The sequence below is a fragment of the Tachypleus tridentatus genome, unplaced genomic scaffold (genome assembly GCF_004210375.1).
Source record: "Tachypleus tridentatus isolate NWPU-2018 unplaced genomic scaffold, ASM421037v1 Hic_cluster_2, whole genome shotgun sequence".
NCBI classification, from domain to species: Eukaryota; Metazoa; Arthropoda; class Merostomata; order Xiphosura; family Limulidae; genus Tachypleus; species Tachypleus tridentatus.
This window is the reverse complement of record NW_027467782.1, coordinates 20018708-20038921: the sequence shown is the minus strand read 5'-3', so window position 1 is coordinate 20038921 and position 20214 is coordinate 20018708. Positions and strand designations below refer to the sequence as shown.

Below are 20214 nucleotides of genomic sequence, written 5' to 3'. Positions count from 1 at the left end.
CAATAAAATAATTCCATGATATACAAGAATTATATAGATTCATGAGATGTTCTTTATATTTATTTGAGTTTATGAATACAATTATAATTATGACCATCATTCTACTGAAGACTCGATCACACGAGTGGCAGATTTAGTACAATTTGATACCATGATGGGTAGAGTCACAAGATGCTCACAATCACCCGCAACACTGCTGTAATGCTAGAAAGCTGCCAACAGGGGCTGCGATTGGACGAGGTTTCAGTATTCCCACCTTTCTTCTTGGTGAAATATAAGATCGAATTTGAGTTTCTGAGCAGTTCCTCGCGGTCACGAGTCTCCTAACGTTGTTTCTCGTTTCGATCCTTATAAGGTAAGTTATTTTTTAATTTAAAATACAATGGAGAAAAAAAACCTTAAAGGTTTTATTCAACATTAGGAAAATTATGGTGTCTACAACAAAGGTAGATACGAGAAAATTATTAACCTTTTGTATCAGTCTAAGCCTCTTGTATTTTTAACTTTGTAAATATTATAACAATGGGTATATATTCTCCTATGACAGCAAGCATATATATGCATAAAACTATGTTTATACACTTCGTAGACTGAGAAATACGTTATGTTTTCAATGACTTTACATGTTTTAAGTTTCAACGACATTATATATTATATTTTTAACAAATTTGTATATTATATTTTCACAAATACGACATTACACATTGTACTTTCATTTATATCTTGCTTATCTATAGGAAATGTTCCAACAATTTATTCCATATATGTCTTATGTAAGCAGCAGGCATTAGGGTTATTACACAATATGAAGTATTACATATAACTTTAAATGTTACATAAAAGATAACATTACTTATCTACGACATAACTTTAAATGTTAAACAAGATATGACGTCACTTATCTACGACGTAGCTTTGAATGTTACACAAGAGATGACATAACTTATCTACGACATAACTTTGGATGTTACACAAGAGATGGCATCACTTACTACGACATAACTTAAATGTTACATAAGAGATAACATCGCTGATCTACGGCAAGCGCAGATAATCATTATGTAGCTTTGCGCAAAATTTAAAAAACAACAACAAAACAAATCACTGTTTTAGTAATTAATATCCAGGGATGAATATTTTTGTTACGCACCCGGGACCATTTTATCATTTTACAATTATATTAAGAACTTTAATGTCTCATAATCTAATTATATCAAATCCCATACTTAAATTTATCTTTAAAAAATTATTGTATACGAGACATATCTATACCACTACTGAATAGTATTTCATGAGTGTAAGTAGTTTTACCATACAAATTATCAAGAAAACCTTTAGATATGGGATTGAGAATGAGCTTTCAGCTCCATTTATAATAACATATTATGAAACTGTATTTATTTCTATCTTTTAATACGTTTGATTGTTTGCATATCGACCCATCTCTTTGCACAGTTCATCTGTGTCTTTCTCACATTGCAGGCTAGTCCTCGAAGGAACAAAGTCAACAATAGACAAGAGGTAATACTTTTCTCACGTTCCGCGCATCTCTGTTTATTGTTCAAATAACAAGGCCAGTGGAATTTTAATTACTGGCTGATAAAAGAAATATACAAACAATTCACAATACAAGTATAATAATGTGTTTTATATTTTAAAACTACTTATTAGAACACTATGTTTCTCTAATCATTTATTCAAGTGACATACGAACAATGTGAAATATTATATCGTGGTCAATGTTGCTTCCTTACACCATATAGTTAAACATGAAACAATGAAAGAAAACTGTACTTTTCAAAACAAGTGTTGGTCACAATGAAGAACATTGTAAAATGTCTTCAGTATTACATTTTTAACCAATTATAAATATTATACTTCAATCAGTAAGATTTTACACAATTAGTTTATGTAATGTAGATTGCGCTTAATAGCATATTTCATATATTATAGTAAATAATTCAGAAAGACAAATAAACATTAAATTGTAATTAAAATATAATAACATTATACTTTTATCATATTATTAATGTTATTTGTAGAAATAAAATAAATAACAAATGTGCACACAATAATTTGACAGCTCATGTTCTAATAATTACTATTCTTATTTACTGACTGTAATTCACATTTCACTGGATGTCAGGGCAGTTTAGATGTATGATGTAACCCATATAGTGTTTTCAATAGATAAATAATTTATGTACAACTTGACTTTAATAACAAGAAGTAAATAATAAAACAACTAAAATGATTTTTATCAAATAACCTGAAACTTTAGACAATTAAAAAGGTTTGTGAAACAGGAATTGGCCTATAAATTTAGTTAACACCACTGTGTTCTTTAGTAGCAAATCATATATTAAGATGTTCTTTTAATTAACGTTTTCAGTGGGGTCGAACTCAACACCTGTGTAGGTATGCGTGGTCCTATACTTTATGGCCTAGGATTTGTATAGTGTCTTTCCTTTTAATTGTATGACATTGCTATGTGGTCATCAATTGTATACACACACAGTGAGTTTGGGGTGAAGGTGGAGAGCGTGGGTTCTCGAAATGTCCCCTTAACGTTCGTTCATCGCTCCGGGGTATTTATACCGTCCAGGAGAAACCATTCCACCTTCGCTGGTTTCCAAATATTCTAAAAGTAGAAAAAAAAAAACGTGTATTTTATTTATTAGACTCATGTGTTAAAAGTACGATAAAATTTATTCTTGTTGAAATTGGTATTTTAGTACTTTCGTTAACTGCCACTAGAGGGGAAACAATTCAATTTGTTCTTCTTATTGACTGAGAAGCTACGGAAAGGGGCTATTTGTGTTTAGCCTACATTAAGTATCTAAACTTGTTTTCAAGCATTGTAAGTCCTGAGACATACCACCGTGCTACTGGGAAGACTGGTTTCCTCAATGAACAAGTCTAGTAAGTGGTCATTTTGCTTCAAAATCATTGTTATGCTAAGAAATATCTTCCGTAACCTGATAAACTATGCCACAAGTAGCAACTTGTGAATTTTCGTTCCAAACAAATGTGATGTCAAAGAGTCATTTTACATGTACTGGAGTGTATTGCATGATAACAGTGGAGTCATAAATTAGTTATAAAACACGAAGTACAAATTCATGACAGGAATAAGAAACTTTCTTCCACTTTCACCATTATACTTAACTAAATGTTTTCAAACGAAACTTACTGGCTTATATCAACTTACTTTAGTTGAAAGAAAATCTCTATAAGGTCCGGCATGGTCAGGTGGGTTAAGACGTTCGACTCGTAAACCACGGGTTCAAATCCCCCGTCGCACCAAATATACTAACCCTTACAGCCACTAGGGGAGTTACTTAACATTTAAGAAGATCATTTGTTTTAAAATTTATGCCAGGCCAGGCCATGAGATTAATAAACCTGATAATAAACCTCACTCGTGTATCACCTGTTGTGGTGGACACAGAACACCAGATTTCCTACCCTTGTAATGACGTTTGTGCAAAGTTATTCTCAATTCGACAGTCTTTCTCGCACCTTCTAAGCCTGATATATATACACCTACCCCACAGAAAAGCTTCGTGATGTGTTTACTGGCGCCACCTACTTGAAGCTGAGGGAATTCGTTCAAAATCTGAGTTCTCAACAATACGATTGTTTAAAATAGTTTATATATACTGATGTTTATGGATATTTTTCTGGCACTAAAGTAACTCTTGGCATATTGTCCATTGTGATGATTCACTCCTAACTACAACTAGGCTCCAAGACCTTTATTCTGAGACGCATATCAACAATACAATAAAAAATACTTTGGCGTAGAGGTCGCACCAACTAAAACGAGAAATCTGTAACCCAGAAATTCATGTTAACACGTGAATATATTATAGTGGTATTATTATTGTTACTATTGTAGTGATTTCTTGGTAATTGCAGAGCTATACAATAGGCTATCTATTCTGTGTTCATCGAGGGGACTGGAACTATAATTTTAACCTTATAAACCTCATATGGGTCGAGTGAGAGCATATGACGGTACTTAAATGTTAGATTTCTCTTGTTATGAGTAGAAACATTCAAGAACATTCTACTGATCTGAGTGTAACGTTGTCGTATTGATCAGACAGAGGATACTTTACAGGTGGCAGCCATCTTGGGTCGTTCTTTCTCTTTATCTCCAGCTATTTCGTGTTGTTTCTTATGTTGCCTGAGACACTAACTAATCACTCTGTTCCCCCCACACCCATCCCTCTACAAGTACATCCCAAGAAAAAATTGGATCGTATCCGAATTAATCTAGTGAGGTAGAACAAACGTAGAGCAACAAAAAAAATGAAATTCGTAATCCGATTATAACTGAAACTGTACAGTAGAAGCGCAGATAAGATTTTATTAGGTACAACAACCAGTTTTCTTGTGTGTACCGCGCAGGCAGGGTAAAATGTATTATAAACAAATAAAAATTACAAGTACTTATATTTCCCCACAAAATATTAATTTCTCCTATTTCTTACGCTGACGTTAATATGAAAAAACAACAACATTAAATATATCCATCGTTGCTGAGCTGATGAATTTTTTCTCATGTTGATGTGAGAAGAATTGAAAAAAAACTTCTAATATCAGATGAAACTGATACTTCATTTACTTTGTTTGTTTGTTTTTGAATTTCGCGCGAAATAACACGAGGGCTATCTGCGCTAGCCGTCCCTAATATAGCAGTATAAGACTAGAGGAAAACAGTTAGTTATCTCCACCCACAGCAAACTCTCGAGCTACCCTTTTAACAACAAATAGTGTATTGACCGTCACATTATAATGCCCCCACGTTTGAAGGGTGAGTATGTTTGGTATGACGGGGATTCGAACCCGCGACCCTCAGATTACGAGTCGAGTACCTGAACCATTCTGGGCCTTTGACTTAGTAGAAAGCGGATTTCTCGATCCAAAGTGTGAAAGTCACTCAAATATTGCCATCTCGTGTTTAGTTTGGGTTGTTCTGATGAGATATAAAAGACAAGACATCACTGTATTGTAACATCTGATAACGATCGAACCTGAAATCATAACGTGGATATAAAAAACAGTCATTCCAGAAAGGTTTGGATTGTTCTGATTAGATATAAAAGAGAAGACATTTGGTATTTCCTTCGAAGTCGAAGTTATTACATCAAACCCATGACCTATACTCGAGACTATCAATGTTTACATGGAAATGTTAACTTGAAAGGGGAAAACAAAACATGGTTGAAATGTTCTAGATGGTGTTGTGAATCTCATGAGTTAAGCCTACCCATTAAGCTAAACTGTGGGTCCAGATGAGATGGAGAAATTATTCAAAGCTATTCTAATCGATTCGATACAACTGACCAATCAAAGATTTATTAATTGATTGCTGCATTGACAGCGATACATAAAAGTGGGCACACCAGTATCGTTACCTGTTAAAAGATGGATTGGAATCATATATACAAAGTCCTTAGTTTTAATACTTTGTGAAACTAACACCACAGTGAAGCCCCAAAAGTGTTGTCTTGAAATAGCAGCAGGTGGCACAATGCGTTAATAGATACAATGATTTTCCTAGCGATTATCAAATTAAAAAATGTTCTTTCACCAATAAAGAATAAATATACAAATTATAGTATAACACACAGCGTGGTACCACTATTGCATAATTCATATACATTTCATAATTCATATTTTTATGTTTTTGCTTTTGGTTGTTTTAGAAGTTTCTCCGAGCCTCATTCATTAAGATCTATCGAAATAATCTGACATGATCGGTTTATGAAGAGACTCCATATTAGATTCTGTGCTGGTTCGTGGGGCAGGTGTTAACAATATTATTAAGGTCAGTGGATGTAAAGACGTAAAGTACTGCCCCAGTGGTATGTGTACGGACTTACAACGCTACAAACCGGGTTTCGATACCAGTGGTGGGCAGATCAAAGATAGCCTATTGTGTAGCTTTGTGCTAAATTGGTTTGTTTGTTTTTTTAATTTCGCACAAAGCAACACATAGGTTATCTGTGCTAGCCGTCCATAATTTAGCAGTGTAAGACCAGAGGGAAGGCAGCTAGTCATAACCACCCACTGCTAACTCTTTTACCAACGAGTAGTGGGATTGACCGTCACATTATAACGCCTCCACGGCTGAAAAATGGAGCATATTTGGCGCTACGGGGATGCGAACCCGCCGCCCTCAGATTACGAGTCGCACGACTTAACACGCTGGGTCACGCCGGGCCCGCTAAATTGGAAACAACAAGAACAACGTAAAATACTCATTGTTCAGGGTATAGAAAATCCCTTGAACTTTGGAAAAGACAAGACAGTCACTAACATGAACTGATAATTATAATAACACAATGTTTGAAAACTGATAATTTAGTTTAACTAATATTTACAAATTACAAGCGTTACCATAATGTGGTTTTACTCGGATAATTTTAACTTTACGTATCTTTACGTTGATGGTGTGTGTTTTCTATATATTTACTAAATGTACCAATAATTCTGTAAATATATAGATAAACATTGAACTACGGACAATGACTGACTGTTGCAACACTTCTCTAAATATAGAGATAAACATTGAACTGCAACAACGACTGAATGTTGTAACACTTCTCTAAAGATGTTGATAAACATAACTACAACAACGACTGAAACACTTCTCTAGAGACTGAACTACAACAATGACTGACTGTTGTAACACTTCTCTAAAGATACAGATAAACACTGAACTACAACAACGACTGACTGTTGTAACAGTTCTCTAAAGATACAGATAAACAACGAAACATCGTATAGGTTATTATGAATCTCTCTGTAAGACTCTTTGTAATGTTGACAGTTAAAGTGAATAAAACTTGGAATATTTAGAGGATGTGTTTAAAATGAACGAGCAAAACCAAAACTGAAACCTAACAATTCTAGTAGAACGTTATGGTTCCTGTTCAGTATAATAGTAGTGTTGGATATAATAGCGCTAAGTAAGCAGTTCATATTATAAATTTATATTTCTATACGTCTGCAATATTTTAAAATTTTTAGTGAAATGTTCTTACCAGGCACTTCATTTTATGGCACCAAATTTGTAATTTTTCCTCAGTGAAAGCTACAAAGTTCGAAGGCTCTTGCTAGAGCCAGATCAACCAGAAGGTCGGGAAGGTTGGAGAAATTTCCCGGGTGGGTCTCTAAATGCTCTTGACAAAACTGACCAGAGCTGTAAATGTTTTATGAAGTTAAAACTCTCAGAAAAGACGCGTCTGTCATTTTCAGAGATGTAGCTGTGCATCTCTGTTGTTTTTTCATGAATACAGGATGACACTCGTATTCCGGTCATTAAGTGCTTCATTAAGTGCTCCTCTTAAGTCTGAAAATTTCTTACCTTAGATGCTGAGCTTTTCTGCCTGTATGAAAAAAAAATGTAATAGAAACATATTCAAAACTCCCCCCACCTACTGTGGAAGTACACATTAAGTGATGAGTTATGGCATCACAGATGGCCTGGTTAGTTCCGTGCTTTTCGATAGGTGGGTGAGACGTGACACATTTAAGGTGCTACAGTTTGTTCATTACGTATACCCTGTAGGGCGTTACTTGTGAATAACCATATGTGTTATTTATGTTCTAGAACGTTTCTTAGATACCATAAATTTATTTGATATTGTTAATCACTTCTTTTATTCTTCAAGAAAATTAGCCACAAATTTAATGAAAACATGAAACGTCAGTTCAATGAAAACATGAAACGTCAGTTTAATGAAAAACATGAAACGTCAGTTCAATGAAAAACATGAAACGTCAGTTTAATTAAAACATGAAACGTGAACCCGTTTTCTTTTTTTTTTTTTTTTTCGGTGATTTTCAAAATTCTGTGTGGCGAGATAACAAGACGTTTACTTCTCCAAAGTAAATATATATATAAATAAACTAAAACAATGAGCATACCAATACTATCTATAAATAGTTTAAATTTTACTATTTATGATAAGTGATTGTTTTAATTTTCTTCAAATTTTCATAATTAATAGACTCTTGTTATCTGAACAATTTATACTATCCAATAAGTCAGGTGTGACGTACAAAACACATACGATTAAGAAAATGGTTAGAGAGGTTTAAGTTGCTGATAGTATTGAGTTGTGTGATTCTGGTGTATCTAGAAGTCATAACTTATCAGGTTAATGGGATTCTGGTGTATCTAGAAGCCATAACTTATGAGGTTAATGGGATTCTGGTGTATCTAGAAGCCATAACTTATAAGGTTAATGGGATTCTGGTGTATCTAGAAGCCATAACTTATAAGGTTAATGGGATTCTGGTGTATCTAGAAGCCGTAGCTTATGAGTTTAATTTGAATATATTTCATGCACCCGATATGTACGCTTAATATAGGAACTATTAAGATATCTAATTATTAAAGGGATTACAAAGATAATGTCAAAATGATTAATATGCTAATTATCTCTTTAAGGCATAATAACATAAACAATAGAATAGAAGTCAGAATCAATCTCGGAATTCAGATTTATGTACAATAATGAAACGATAATTTTAGAGCTACAGTTAATAAAAAAACAGAAAATTACATGTACATGTATTTAACATACTGCAGTCGTCGTGGATCTGGCTTAATCTTTTTTTCTCCAAAAGCCTTACGTAGGCCTGCGAATTTGGTCTTAATGTTAAATAAAATTTCACTACAATTTCATTTCGATTTCAGTTTTAATGTATTTTCAAACAAATGTTTTAATTTGGGTAGTAAAAGATAGCTTATAGTAATAAGTGTGTGTTTTCTTATAACAAAGCCACAACAGACTATCTGCTGACCCCACCGAGGGAAATCGAACCCTGATTTCAGCATTGTAAATTCGTAAACTTACCGCTGTACTAGCGGGGGGCATTTAAAAGTGAGATTGACCGTACCATTATAACGTCCCCACGGCTGAAAGGACGAGCATGTTTAGAGTGACGGGGATTCTCGCGATCTTCAGATTACGAGTCGAGTGCTTTAACCACCTGGCCATGCCGGGCCTAGTAATAAGTTGGCAAAACGATTTATAAGAACCATTAGTTGATACATATTTTAGAAAATATACTAAACGTTTTACACAACTTTGGTTTGTCTTCTTAGGATATGATCCGTGGCATTTTTCAACTTGAAGTTGTTAGTATATTAAGAACACGTGCAACTTATTGATATTAATATTTTATACTACAGGGTGTTCGGAGAGTCACTGTACATTTATATATTTATTAACAGAGAAAACTGAACAGTGACTACTGTATATAGACTTATAATGCGCTAGAATCCTACAGATCTTCCCTAAAGAAAACAAACCAGTGTTCTGTCGAAACGTGTCGTATAATTCACCAAAATAAACCGCTTCATTATGATCATAAACCGTTGTTTTCCAACTTATTATTATATTTGCATAATGTACTTCTATAATCAAGTGGGATCGCCTGTAACTGTTGGTAACACAATAAGCCACACACACATAGATATATAGATATCAGCGATAAAAAATTCCGTAGACAGCAATAAGAAAAGGTTGACTGTTTGTCTTACTGTTCTAGTTGACAATTTCCTGGGTCTTATCAGTATTGTGTTTCGAAACCATGCAAGTGAAATACTCAATGAAACCGGATAGGTCATTTGTGGTCCCACAGATGGCTCTTTGAGCTGTTGGTGAACGTATTCAGCTTACATAGATGTACAACATAACAGATGACATTCAGCAGAAGGTAGCCTTCATAAAGAAGATTAAAAGTTATTTGTATCCTATATATCAGGAACTAAAAGAAGACAACCTCTGGTATGATGTGAGGTTAACAGTCATAGATGTTTTCCTCTCTGTTTATGTCCCTACTACCTGTACAAACTTTGATTTTATTGGAATAGAAACACCAAAGTTATTGGAACTCTTTCTGGTTCCTGAATAAAATCGATGGTCCATGTTTCTTAAAGTTGTGAAATGTATGACTGATTTCGTCTCTCTCCATATTAATGAAATAAGTCAGTATTCCTTAAAACGTGTACTGAAGCTTTAGTTCTTGAAAGTATTCACGTCAGATACCTACCTCGTGAGTAGATGGACTAGATGACCAGGTCAGAAACTATGTCACTAATTTTCAAATAACGAGAAATCTACAACAACCGCCGCCACAAGGGCTTTGTTCAGTTCTTTGTACTGAATAACGGAAGTTACTGTTAACTGTATGATACATCCACAGCTGAAAATGTTGAGCGTGTTTACAGGCATCATGTCTTATATCACGGATCGGTCATCGGTCTGCAGTCTAACACCATATAGGCTACGCCAGACTTGGGTATTCTTACAAATTTATTATTTTGTTTGATCAAATTTAAAACATTTTTTTAACTGTCCACAAACAACACGTTCCATAAAACGGTAATTTACGTAAACTCAAAATCAAGCAAAGAGTTTATGATGATAAAACTAACCACACCTTCAAGTTTATTCCAATCTCAAAATAAGATTTTCACACGATGAAATTATAAACACGAATCCAGTTTCGTCAACAATTTCTCTCACTATAAGAAAACGACTGTGTATTTAAGCATGTACAAAAGTGATTTGTGTATCAGAAGCATATTTGTGAAGAGCGAACTTCATCGTTGCCTAATAGCCAATTCCCGATGTGTATCTAAAGTTTTCTATTTTAATAGCCATACTAGTTGTATCCAACTTATGATTGAGTGTATATATGAACTGACAACGCTTCCTCTATTCTGGGAAATATTTCCTTTAATCATGCGAGTTTCAACTTTACACGAACGATAGTTATTGTTTTAATCTGACAAACAAAGAGATAACCAAACATCTAGATTTCGAACGCTGTTTGTGAATCTCAAATCTGGTTAGGAAAGAAATAAGTTCTACCCTTCTCTGCTATACTCGGATCACTGTTCAATCAGTGACTCGGTTGATTCAGTGTCGACTTGTATCTCTAGGGTCTTCTATCACTTACACTTAACAAATTCCATGTTCTCCTAAGCCTAGGATCATCAGAAATAACTTAAGCTAACTGTAGCATATCTTAAATGTATATCAACGAATTAAAAGTATTTTTGTTATGATCTCGCGCACATATACGCCCCAGAAACCATTTTATTTGCCAGTAAGTGAACCGAAGTTAGCGTTAGGTCTTCTTTAAAACGTTATTGCTAAATGTTGATCCAATATGTAATTTCGGGAAACTTTCTTCGTGCAGTGTGAATACAATGAGTACACTGCTCGTTTCTGAAAAGTTACTTTTCCCTAAAACAACTCAGTTTTACCAGAGGCATATTGAAAAAAAAAAAAAAGCTTTAGTCATGAAAAGTTGGTTTGTTTCTTTTAATTTCGCGCAAAGCTACATGAGTGCTAACTGCATTAACCGTCCCTAATTTAGCAGTATAAAACTAGAGGGAAGGCAGCTAGCCATCACCACCCACCGTCGACTCTTGGGCTACTCTTTACCAACGAAAAGTGGGATTGACCGTAATATTATAACGCCTCTGCTGCTGAAAGAGCAAGTATGTTGGTGTGACGGTGATTCGAACTCGTGACTCTCAGATTACGAGTCGAACGCCCTAACCATCTGACCATGCGGGGCATATCACGAAAGCTCGTACATATCACAGCGTCCTTCAAAACCACATTACATTGTATACTTATATCGCTTTTCCAACAGTTTGTAATTACGTCCACAGCTAAACAAATGGACTATCTGTGCTCTGCCCAACAAGGATATCAAAACACGGATTCTCGCCATGTGAGTCCGAAGACATACCGCTATGCCACTGAGAGGGGAGGGAGCTTCTCTAACAGACTGGCATTATTTTATTATGGGGTATTGTGAGGATCAACGAATACTGGCCAGGGAATTTTAAGGATGAATCAACGTTATTCAGGATATCAATGAAAATTGTCCAGGATAGATAATACTTGCAGTGTCTTAATTTAGGGTTAGGTTTCATATTCTGATAAAGAATAACAGAAGTTATATTAAACACTTACTAAGACAGTTTTTGAGTCATCTTGTACCTGTACAAATAAATATCAATATTCTTATCTGGTGAAGCATAATTCCCCTAGAACAAGTATTACTTATTTAAGATATAATCATTTCCAATAATGGTTTCTTTAAATTCACCCTGTAGTATGAATTTGTATTGATAAATGTTATACGCTTTGTTTTGTTGGTTCATCTTAAAGTAATTCGCTTCTTTTACTAGTTTGAATAATAAGAAACTTAGCTATAGTGTTTTACAAACTAAGTAAATAATTTCATTCTAAGTGTTTTGCGTGTTAGTGATTAAACACAAAGCTACACAATGGGCTATCTGTGCTTATTCACCACGGGTATTGAAACCCAGTTTTAGCGGTGGGAGTACGCAGACATACCGCTGTGCCGTTGGGGAAGCAGTGTAAATAACGGATATCTGGGCCGTGCCCATCACAGGTATTGAAATACAGTTTTCAAGCATTAACAGCCTTCAAACCTAATCGAGTGTCATTAAGTTGTAGAACATAAGTTTGATTTTAACTTCACGCGTTACTAGTCCCTAATTTAGCAGTGAAAGACTAGAGAGAAAGCGACTATCATTATCACCCATTGCCAACTCTTGAGCTACTCTTTTACCAATACAAATAGTGGTATTAACCGTCAGATTATAACACTGCCACGACTGAAAGGGCGAGCATGTTTGGTGTGAGGGGATTCGAACCCTCGACCCTAAGATGAGGAGTAGAACGCTTTAACCGACCTGGCCATGCCAGGCCGGTACAAAAGTATCACAACTCTGGGTATATTTTGTTAAATCAGTCAAAATCGTAAATTATTTTTATTTACAAATCTGTACTGCTTCCCGGTTTTGACTCGTAGTCTGTGTTATAGTGTTTTGTGTTTAATAAGGTTACACGTTGAACAACACTATCAATATAGGGATAAAAAAATAGATTTAGATGTTTGTTAGTTTTCTTCTGTTGTCGTTCTAGACAAATCAGATCTCGATAATAAAATTACTATATCTAATTCAAACAGTATACACTCATTCGATGAGAAAACCAGTACCGGCATGTCCAGGTGGTAAAGACACTCGACTCGTAATCTGAGGGTAGCGAGTTCCAATCCTCGTCACACCGAACATGCTCGCCCTTTCAGTCGTGGGAGTGTTATAATATTACGGTCAATTCGACGATTTGTGGATAAAAAAGTAACGCAAGAGTGGGTGGTGGTAACTAGCTTCTTTCCCTCTAAATCTTACACTGCTACATTAGGGACAGCTGACGCAGATAGCCCTCGTGTAGCTTTGCACGAAATTTGAAAACAAACAATCGATGAGAAAGAAGGGCATTCCTGTATCGTATATACAGATTTTTCTCCGCGATTTTATTGGTGTCTTCTATACGGGCTGGTAAAAATATTATATTGTATTTTAAAACAGTGTATGATATATACATATATAATCGGAATATTGTTTAAAACACTTAGTGTAAGATTTATGTTAAATAAAAGAAACCCCTGTATTTAATAGCTCTTGTACAATGTTATATTTGTAGGAAGCCACAGAACAACCGAGACTTTTCCTCGGTAATTTGTTTTCCATTTATCACGTTTTCTTGTTGTTTAAATGTGATATATATGAAAACATGGGCTGTTTTGTTGCAAGAACGTGGACACGTTCTTGACTGTTATTTTAACATGAAGAATAGTTTAGTTGCATCACTATGACAACCTGAGTAAAACTTCTTTATGTTAGGTTAAAAGTTAAGTGTGTCGCTCACTGATCTTCTTCAGATCTTTTTGCCCGCTTTATGGGGAAGTCCCTCCCAGTGATCATATCTTCAATACCAACCTTTACTTAGCGGCTAAGACTCTATATTTCATTTAAATTTTGACAAAGTATTTTATGTGTGTGTGTTTTCTTATAGCAAAGCCACATCGGGCTATCTACTGTGTTTATTGAGGGGAATCGAACCCCTAATTTTAGCATTGTAAATCCGTAGACTTGCCGCTGTACTAATGGAGGGTAAGCATTTTATACATTTTAAAAATGATTAAGCATTGGGGCATTTTTACCGGAATTTTGAAAATTAGATCAAAGGGCATTATTTAACAAATACAATCAACGGTAAATCTCAAAGCTTACACTTGTGTTATACAGTTGAAACGAAACACATTTATGGAACCAATTGAGTACTCGTTTTCTGGACAGAAGTTACATAAGTTCATTATCTAATTGAAAGTTACTTAGGAGATCGAAAGTTGCTTCCCTTATATGTAATTGTAAACAAAACTTAGAAACGCCTAAAAACTGCAAAACATAACATGTGAAACCATAAGTTTGCACGCATTTCACCGTGGACACAACAAACATTCATGTCACATTTGGTGAAGATCCACTAGAGGAGGAGAGTATTGGTAAAAAAAAACGTAAAACTGCCCAATAAAACTGGAAAACGTAAAAAATAAAATTTATGTGTATTTTCCCATAAATCCAGTGAACTTCCATACCAAATTTCATAAAGATGCGTCCACGTGAGGTGAGATAGTGGTAAGAGAAAATGGGTGAGAAACGCTCATAAAACCCAAAATTGAATGTTTATGTCTATCTCCTCATGGACGTAATGAGCCTCTATACCAAATATGTAAAAGGCTCATATAGTAAATTCCACTATGGCCTCAGAAATGTGACTTTTTCCAATTCTGTCATCTGTTCACTCTAACATATGAAGAAGCAAACTGAAAAATTCGTTCCTATGTCTCAGCAAATGTAATAAACATTTTACTGCGGACTCCTACAACATAACTGCTGGTTCTTCTGTTTGTATTTTGTTATTTAAAGGCTTGGTTAATAAATCCTCTCTTATTTTGTTTCAAATAATCCACGGACAGCTGTGAAGGCTCTCCGCTATGTTAGGCCTTTGTTTTGTCCAGATCTTTACTTTTATAATGTTGTTCTACAAAGATATCCTTTGGTCTTCCTTTGCGACTCTTCTAATTGAATACTGGCCTGTTGTTTGTCTTTTAAGTCTGTTTTCTGCTTCTTAATAAATGCCCATAGTACAACTTGAGGTACATACTATTTATAAAACAGTAACTTTTTGCCACACTTTGTTGAATGACTATTATATTTATTTCTTCTGATACAGGACAAAGTTCAATAGTTATAAATGATTTTATTGTTAGTAGGATGCAGCTTACAATAATTGATTTGTTGTGAATCAGTTTTATTGTTAGTGGGCAGCAGCTTACAATAACTGATTGGCTGTGAATCATTTTTATTCTTTGCAAGTAACAGCTTACAATAAATGATTTGGTGTGAATCAGTTTTATTGTTAGTAGGCAGTAGCTTACAATAACTGATTTGTTGTGAATAAGTTTTATTGTTATTAAGCAACAGCTTACAATAACTGATTGGTTGTGATTCAGTTTTATTGTTAGAAGGCAGCAGCTTACAATAACTGATTTGTTGTGAATCATTTTTATTTTTTGCAGGCAACAGCTTACAATAACTTATTGGTTTTGAATCATTTTATTATTAGCAGGTAACAGTTACGTAAGTCTTGTACATTTATGGTGAATTTTCAACAAATTTAATAATTACCTTAGGAACTGTACTTTTGTTAGGTAAAATTCCTGTGTGGTTGCCATATTTATAAACACTTTAGTTTTTGAGTAATAAATGAAACAAAATATGCGATCCTCGAACACAAGTTTCTCTCGGTCGTTTGGCTGTTTCCGTGACGTTTTACAACTATGACGTAATAGTTGCCAAACACGCTTCGTTGCGCGCCGATCATTTTGTTCGTTTCAGTGGTGGTGTTTTATATAAATCTATCGGTGTTTTTTTCGGATTACATACCTTGTTATACAATTTTTTGTCTTGATATTGCTACTTTATGTTTGTTTTAAGATAACATGGTTTACTGCGTTGCTTATGGTTGTAGAAAAGGAATATGTCGTATAAATTATACATTTATGGTAAATATTAAATTAACTAATCAGCCTGCTACATCAAGTTTAATTTTATAAACAGAATTATGACGTATAATTGAAATTCATTTTGTTACGAGTCATAAATACCCGGTACAATGATTGTGGAAGGGCCGAGTATTAGTTACCATAGTCGGCAAAGTATAAACAAATAAAACCCAGTCTGTGATACCAATAATTTATAAACACCAGACAGGTTTCGAGATGCTTAAAATTGCACGTAAAATAATACAGACCATATTTATTGTCATGACTAAGGCTTACCATTCTTCCACTGGCTGTATGACCGACTCGCAACCGGCCTGGATGCTATCAGTATCACTCACAGTTCCGCCACTTTCGTTCGTGGAACTGTCCTCATAACTAGAACTTGTCAGATCTGTGTCAAAAGTAACTGTACTAGATTCATTCAGAGTAGGTTGAAATTGATATAGCGCTACTCGACATTGTTCAGAACACAAAGTCAAAACAGACTCCGCCTCTGTTTCTCTCCATGCATTGGCCATGTTTATTTACATTCAATGCGCTGGCGTTGGCGGTTTGTTTGGCAACTATTACGTCACAGTACCTTTCCCAGCTGCAAACGTAAAACTAAAACGTTCGGATTGCCACTCAGAAAGGGCACATTCTGCACCAAGTTCTACGTTTCATTTATTAGCACATATTTTTATAAAAATGTAAACCTGCAAAATTAATCAGTACGAGTAGTTCTTTTCACAGCAAAGTTTTCTTTTTCTGTAAAATTCACCTTTAAACAAGATATGATGTCAATATCCTTTAATAAAAGTTTAATGTTTAATAAACAGTTCAGTAAATATGGGGAATTTATTTGACATTTTATGACCAATAAAAAAATTTGAATCAATGGTTTAATCAACTAATCGAAAGTTTATTGTTAACCAAACAATATCCATTTTTTAAAAAATTAGTATAATGATTCGTTTGTTTGTTTTGAATTTCGCACAAAGTTACGCGAGGGCTATCTGCACCAGCCGCCCCTAATTTAACAGTGTAAGACCAGAGGGAAGGCAGGTAGTTAACACTACCCACCGCTGCCAACTCTTGGGCTACTCTTTTACCAACTAATAGTGGGATTGACCGTCACATTATAACGCCCCACGGCTGAAAGGGTGAGCATGTTTGGTGCGACTGGGATTCGAACGCGCCATTCTCAGTTTATGAGTCGAACGACTTAACACGCTTGGCCATGCCGGACCTGGTATAACGAACTGTTTCATTTTGTAATGTTTCATCATAATGTTCCAGGTGATCAACTTCAGACTTCGTGGAATACTATTTAAGGTACTTTACTCTTGGAATACTATTTAAGATACTTTACTCTTGGAATACTATTTAAGATACTTTTACATTTCTGGAATACTGTTTAGGAGACTTCTTGATTCTTGGAATTCTGCTAAGGGCACTTCTTCCCGTACCATTTAATTATATGTGTTTTACACATTGAATAATGTACTGTTTTCATTATATGTCGAATAACGTATTTTGGCTAATCGATATACACTTTACTTTTCAGTAACAACCTACTTTGTTCGATTTCATAACGTTACTTCGACAAGCTAGTCTGATTATTTTACGCCCATTAAAAGCTTTCAGCTACCAATATAATCCTGACTCGCTAAACCGTATACTTTTGTTATCAGAAATGACAGAAAATCGGGGATTTCAAACGTAGTTTCTATTTGCTGTATCTTCCATAATGGTTTCCAGGATTTTGTCACTGATATGTCTAAAGTCTCCGTAAGCTCTTCACAGTGTAATTTCTATTATTGTATTGACCGCTTTACTATCATTAGCTTCAAACTGTTTATTGGTTATGTATTGTAATTGACATATTGTCTAATCGTATCTGTGACTTGTTTTCGACATATTTTAGACATCAAGCTGTATAAATGTAAATACATATATATGTGTGTGTGTGTGTATGCTTCTGTATTAATATTACCATATATAAAACCAAAACGTATTTCTGTTCCGTGTTTTAGTGACGTTTAGACACGTGTGTTGAACAAGTTGTAACAAAATATATTTATAATATTCAATGTAACAGCCTCTTTAATTCATATTTTAAAAAGTCTGGAACTTTTCAAAAGCATTACAGCAAGTTTGTAAAAGTAAAATATTGTGAAATCGGAGTTGTTACTATTGTATAATTCTGTAAAGCATGTATTTATCAATGTTATATGTTAATTTAGTTCGTGATCGGTTCAAATTGTTGCCAAAACTCAGCTAGGTGAAAAGCTCAATTGGTACAATAAATCGGTACACTTTGTAATGTGATATGTATGTTTATTTAATTTACATAGTGCTAAATATATAAACATGTAATTAATTGATTGATATGAATACTTGATGAAATTAGCTTATAAAAATTACAACAGCGCTGAATAATTGTTTAAGTTACTACCATTGTGACTTGTGAGATGAAGTACAACATAGAATTAAATAGTTTATTACAACACATATTTTGATTGGCAAAAGAGACGCATTATATTTCTTAATATTACGACAAATATTTTATTGGCTAAAGGAAGCAAATTATATTTCTTGATATTACGACAGATATTTTGATTGGCTAAAGGAGGCAAATTATATTTTCGACATCTTTTACAAGACATGTTTGTTTGTTTGTAAATACACAGAAAGCTACACAATGGGCTATTAGTGCTCTGCCCACCACGAGTATCGAAACCAGGATTCCAGCGTTATAAGTCTTTTGGCATAACGCTGCGTTAGTGGAGATATTTTTACGAGACTTAAACAATTTTAACTATTCTTCAAGAAGCATAATATATAGGTAATTTATTCAGAAGTTTCTCTATATAGAAATCGGGTTTGTTGTTTGTTTAATAACCTTTAGTTTCTTACTTTTATTTTAAATATTTTCCATTATTTAAAACTTTATTTATATTTCTTAATATATACAATAATATATTCTCTCTATGGTTTCTTTTTTTTTTCAGAATATTATATATTAGGTGAATTTTTAAATCCAGTTGTTCAGATAAATGCACTACCACAACAACACTAGAACTAAAATGATACAGTTTTATTATTTTATCAACCCAACGTTAACGGGTGAAAATGTCTTAAAACTTTATTTGAACTGTAACATAGTAAGAGACTTTATGGTTTCGTCGTCACTGTATCAATCCCAAAATTCCATTCTTGAGTTGAGAATTTATTTATCGTTAAATTATATTTATTTTCTTAACCTAAAGTGCATGGGGCGCCAAGACAAACCTGAAAAGACGGTGAGGTTGCCATAAGAACGTTTCGTTAAGCAACGAAAAATGTTGTTAGTGACGTAGTGTTACCGGTAAGTGCGAAGCTGTCAGTGTGTTGTACATCATGGCGAATCTTTCTCATCTTAAACTGACCGATTCTAACTTAACGTACATTGATAATATTAAGGACGTTTCTTGATTTGATTATTATCGAACGATTCGTGTTGTTATTGTTGCGTTACAGTAACGATAATCATTTTATTTTTCCAGAAACGTTTTGGTTTGTTGGAAACTTCGTATCTCTCACCGGCTTCGTCGCTCAAAACCTAGAACCCTGTTTCTCAACGTTTCTGTAGCTGACCTGCTAGTTACCATGGTGACAGTGACGTCACAGATAATATGGAAAGTTACGGGTAGAACGGAGATTCTTTTGCTGTTCATTCAGAGTACTTTAGTTTCGTTTACTTACATGTTGGTTGGTATAACCCTGGATCGTTTGATTTGTGAATTTCGCACAAAGCTACTCAAGGGCTATCTGCGCTAGCCGTCTCTAATTTAGTAGTGTAAGACTAGAGGGAAAACAACTAGTCATCACCACCCACCGCCAACTCTTGGGCTTCTCTTTACCAAATAATAGTGGGATTTACCGTCACATTATAAGGCCCCACGGCTGAAAGGATGAGCATGTTTGGCGCGGCGGGGATGCGAACCCGCAAACCTCAGATTACGAGTCGCACGCCTGAACACACTTGACCACGCCTTAAACCCGCACATTTCTTCGTGAAAACTTTCCTTGGGAGCGTGAGTGGTCACTTTATTTCATTCAGTACTTCAAGTATAAATCAGTATTTATGTGGCTCTATCTTTTACACCCAGAAGTATCCAAGGTCACATCGCCAGCTGTACCTGGATGTTGTGTTTCTAACTGTATTCACCATCCCATGTAGTCTTTTGGTGGCCTTGT

At 34.7% G+C, this 20214-nt stretch overlaps 2 long non-coding RNA genes across 2 annotated transcripts; one reads left to right on the top strand and one right to left on the bottom strand.

Annotated features, from left to right (window-relative positions):
• Positions 1-237: 237 nt before the first annotated feature.
• LOC143242609 (uncharacterized) lies at positions 238-19861 on the top strand. The gene is made up of 3 exons (XR_013022991.1): positions 238-355; positions 1483-1521; positions 19521-19861. It is a non-coding gene; the product is annotated as an uncharacterized LOC143242609 (long non-coding RNA).
• Positions 393-7545, bottom strand: LOC143242610 (uncharacterized). The gene is made up of 2 exons (XR_013022992.1): positions 7059-7545; positions 393-2641 (listed from the first exon to the last, which is right to left on the bottom strand). It is a non-coding gene; the product is annotated as an uncharacterized LOC143242610 (long non-coding RNA).
• Positions 19862-20214: the final 353 nt, after the last annotated feature.